The following is a 5,034-nucleotide window of genomic DNA, read 5'->3' as shown; positions in this document are numbered from 1 at the left end:
TCACACACTATATAAACAAATAGTTGAAGCGTGCGATAGAAAGCGGAAAAATGAATTGATTAACTATTGAGTGCAAGCCTGTAAATAGACGACTATGGGCAGTTCAGGTGCGGTTAAAGTCAACTACAACTAGAAGGCATGCCGATCTTGCCACCCCTTTGACTGTGAAAAGCTCCAAATAGGCACACAGTAGTTTAGAGTAGAAGGAGCGAAAAGCCACTTGACTGGTTGGAAAGGAGCTCTGACGTTGGAATTCAACAGTGACAGAAATGGTCATCTGTGCTCCACAGCTACTGGTGTCATCGCCCTGCAAAGAGTTGGAACCAACCAAGACTGAACACTAGCCCCATTTTGTAGATGGGTTGGGACCGGCCTTCTATCCCCGTGAACAATGTTCCACTGATTAGGCGGGGATAGGATTCGAACCTGCAATCTTCAGGTTATGAGCCTGCTGAGTTGACCAATTCCTCTACCCCGCTTCTCTCTCTTCTCTTTCGAACTCCGAAAACCAAGGTTCGACTTGCATGTGTTAAGCATATAGTCTGAGTAGCATGATGTTCACTTCTTAGCGCTTAGGCCACTACCTAAAAGTAAGCTTTTCGCTCTTTTCCTCTTACATAACAACGGTGGAGGAGATAGTAAGCATGACTTTCTATGCAACGATTTCTTCTTCTCTTATGATTTATCAAGTTACAGGGGGGAGACCAAAAGAGTAGATTGGCTGGTTTTTCCAGTCAAGTATAGTTGATAATCCCATTTTGGAATATGAATTTGAATAGATTCTCTTTATTATTCTTACGACTTTGTTCCGTCTATGATATGGTTAGTACCATGACATTCCCTAGGAACGATTGGTCCCCTTCAAGACAGACAATACTCTGGACTTTAGAACAATGGGATGCAAAACTACCTAAAGTACAGAATACTATCCGCCCAACCCAATTATTATTTATAATAATTAAGAATTTTATTAGGTTGGAAACCTCCTTTCGGAGGTCTCTTGAGAAAGAAGGAAAATGTTTTTTTAGACTTATAAAAAGAATAACATTTTATCTAACATAAGAAAAAGAATATACAAACTAAATACAGATTGCAGATTCTTCTCCCTCATAGTCACATATTAGCCCTCTTCGTAAGAAGCAATCCCCGATAATTGGAACAAAGAAAGGGAAGTTATCAATGGTAATGACACCAGAGATAACAACCTAATGGTCCCTTCTAAAGGACCACGCCGGAGGAGATCTATATAGGATCTGGAGGTTTTTGCCTCTGCTCCAATTAGGGCTAATTGGGGAAGAACTCAGTTGATTGATCCTCGTTCACCCTGTCGGATCGAATGAATCGGTCTCGGTGGGGGGCGCCTGGGTTCCAACTAGGAATCCTGTCTATGAAGAGTGGTCCGGCTATGGATCTCTCCAATGAAGAATCGAAGATTGTGGTAAAATGTTAGTGTATAAAGACAAGGATAAGATGGTGAATGTCGTTCTTACACCATCCTATCAATATCCTTTTACACATCACCCTTACCAATGCTCCATTTAGCATCAATAGGAAGGAAGCAGTCCAAACACCCTGCAACAAATCAAATAGGGAAGTTATCAATGGTATCATTCTTTTCGACCAGAAATAACAACCCATTAACATTTGGATGTTACAAGTAGATCCATTATCTACTAAGCATTTTGCACTCCATCTTCCTACAGAAAAGGGGGAATCCCCTTTATCCTAATGGAGGTAGCTCCACCATGATGCACTCTCTTTATTATTATAAATATAGCTTTTTTATCTTCCACCTTATCTCCACAGCTTTGGGCGACCCCTTCCCCTTCTTCTTCTTTTTTGTTTCAAGCATGGACCTTAACTTACCGAACTGGCTTAGTAAAGTCAAAATCATTAGTTGTCAACTGTTCATAGTCAGCAGTGGAAGAGGGCGTAGCTTTGATTGCTCAATTTGCCCTCTCATGGTTGAATGTGAAAAAGAATTTCTTTTGTTTAGCAACAGTCTTATAAGGATGATGCTTCCCCTGTGCCTTATCAATAATTAATAAGGAAGACCGGGCTAAAGGTAACTACTTTTTGCTCACCCGGTGATAGGCATAGTAGGTAAAAAAGCTATTGGTTGCTTTACTTCCTTACCTCGGGTAGGTTGAAAAAGCTGCTGACGAAGAATAGTTTTCTTTTCTCTTGCGACCTTCCACGCCAAGGAGGGTTAAAGGGATCGATCCCAATAGCCTTTCACGAGGTGCATAGTATTTTTTATAGACGTTACAAAAGCTCCCAAAGAGAAAGAGGTCTTTGCTGCTTGACTGCGTGAACCAGGTCCAGGTCTTGCTTTTGGCATTCCCACTGTTGACATCCCATCAAGTTAGCTAGTGTTGGGTGAAAGGGATTTAGGAATGAATAGCAGGCAAAGTCCTTGCTAGGAATTTCGGGTAAATTTCTATATTCCTTAAGGTTACAGGTGAAGCTTACTTCCTGCGGTAGCCCCTTGGACCTTAGCCTCTTAAGGGTTGAATTCTAGTGGCGGGCTCTTGGGTCATCCGGACCCATATCTGGTAAAAGTGGTGGCCTGGTTATCCCCATACCCCCTTATCATGCGTGTCTGTGGGAGCAGTTTGTGCTAGCGTTTTGGCGCTCGCCTTATGGTTCTCAATCCTCTTTCGCTGAGATGCCTTTTAAAAAGATTTTTTCCCGCATCGTAACAAGACCCACTATACTAGATTTAGCCAATTCAGGTGCGGATGGGGATTCCCTAATAGATTCTACAGATTCGGATTTGGATGCCCCTGCGCATAAATATATGGATAGGGATGCCGATTCAGATGCGGCTAGAATGGCTTATTTGAGTGATTCATAAACCCTTGTCGGGATAAACAAGCAAGGGTTTCATCCTCTACTTATGGGAATGCTACTTCGAGAAATGCTACTTCAGGATAAACGTCATATGTTGTGAGAGAAACTGGATATTTTCCTATGGCTTGGACCCTTTCACTCGAGAACTCAAAAGGGGGAAAGAATTCTTCAACATAGTCACAAGAAGGTGGTCTACGACCATTAGATCCCTAGAAAGAGGAGCAACTAAGAAGAGAGAGGTATAAAAGAATGAAAGAAATGTCTTTGATCTGGCTCTTGTTCCCTGTAGGTTTATAGTACTCTAGGCTAGCTAAGAAAGGTATTCTATCTTTCTCTTTTTGTTGTTCGGCTCGATAGAATTGCTTAGAATCCTCTCCTAGCTTTCTCTTTCCATAGATATGAAGACTATAAAACATTGATTAGAGAGCAGGGTTGTTCTAAGATATAGAAGTAGTTAAGGGCTTGACTAAGTAGTAGATATGGGATTGAGGGGCGCAGGAGTAGGGTTGTACTCTAGAGGTAATGCTATACTCCATTCTTCCTCCTGGCTTCTTTTCTATTCTCACTCTCATCCAACTGTTGAATGCAATTGGAGTAGAATCGCTTTCCCTTACTAGGTTTAGGAATCCATAATTCTTCAAGAAGACGAGATTAACCCGGATAAAAAGAAAGTTTCTTATCGAGAGACAGATTACAGCAAAAATGACTCATGAGGATAGCTGGAAGCAAGGAACATTCTTTTGCGGCTTACCCATTCTATAAGAGAACGGTTCAATTGGTTAGGCGGTCTGGCACATTATTCACTGCACTTTATTTAAAGCAGTGTGTGTCATCCGGGGTGATAAAAAAGAACCATACCCTGTTGACAGTGTCCCTGTCCCTTAATCATCAGGCTACCCTTGGATTCTTCCCTCCAGATATGTTTGAGGTGGGCGGGAAGGATGGAGCCCAACTTATTATATACGGATACGGATATTCCTTGTCATTCTAATCTTGATATAGTTCCAAAAGGCCTATTCTTTGACTCTCCTATAGTGTATAGTATATTCTTTCCATCTTCCTACTAGGATAGATATTCTAACAACAAACTACCTAGCTTAGCTAGTTGGCAGCTCCGCATCGTGAACTACATTGGAAAGGGCATCTGATCTCTCTTTTATGGGCTCTTTCCCTCGTATCTGACCTATCCGAGTTAGCCCTTCCAAGCGGACAAAGAGGTGGATCATCTGATCTTGAAATAGATCATCCCGGCTATCCCAATCTTTTATCTGTTCATTTCGTAAGGTATCTGAATCATACAATTCTGAGGATTCTGCTTTTCACATTCATTCTACAGGACCAAAACAAGGCCTTTCCTCGCTAGTTGGAATAAAAACCTCAACAGCAGTCTTCCCCCTTCTTCCTATCTTTGCTGCCTATGAAACGAGTCCCTCTTTTATTCACTAAAGAAGACGTAGCTGATAGATGGATGAATATACATTTGATGGCCAGTTCTATGAATCAAAATCTTGAGTTGGAGGCATCGTTGAAATCCAGTTGATTCAGTTTTCTCGAAATCAATGAGTGGACTTGAAATCATAGATCCATTTTGTGATCCACACGACTCAGACAAGAATCCTATATCTTACCCACCCAGTGCTGTTCTGATTGAATTTCAAAGATCTCGCTCGCTGTCAAAGCATATTTTATGAAGTGTTCTCCTGCCCCCTGTCACCTGAGATAAAGTCAACTGGAAATCGTGATCGGAGTCGTGGTTTGAAGATGATGATTTGAAGATTCATTCGACAGAGAAGGGTGTCTTGGTTGCCGATACCGAGGTTGAATGAATCATTCCACCTGGCAACAGCAAAAGTAGAGTTTGGCACAGGTCAAAGGGGAAAGCAAGGAGGAATTCCACTTTGGAAAGGAAAAGGCCAGTTCCAAATGAAGGACCCTGGGGCAAGATTCCCGGTGTCCAAGTGTCAAGTCCCGAGGGCTTGTGTCCGCCGAAAGATTCCTTTTTTATTTTTAGTCTTTCCTTGCAATGAACCGAAAGGTGAGAGGCAAGGCTCGGTCTCAAGGTTGAATTTGTTGTCACTAGTCAATCCAACTGCATAAGTGAAAGGCGAAAGTCAAGATTACGTGCAACCTGGCGTAACGTGTCAAAGGTCACCGAGTCGTCGTAAAGGGGAATAGGTTGTT

This window comes from Capsicum annuum, unplaced genomic scaffold (genome assembly GCF_002878395.1).
Source record: "Capsicum annuum cultivar UCD-10X-F1 unplaced genomic scaffold, UCD10Xv1.1 ctg4591, whole genome shotgun sequence".
NCBI classification, from domain to species: Eukaryota; Viridiplantae; Streptophyta; class Magnoliopsida; order Solanales; family Solanaceae; genus Capsicum; species Capsicum annuum.
The sequence above is the reverse complement of the archived record's forward strand: the minus strand, read 5'-3'. Positions refer to the sequence as shown.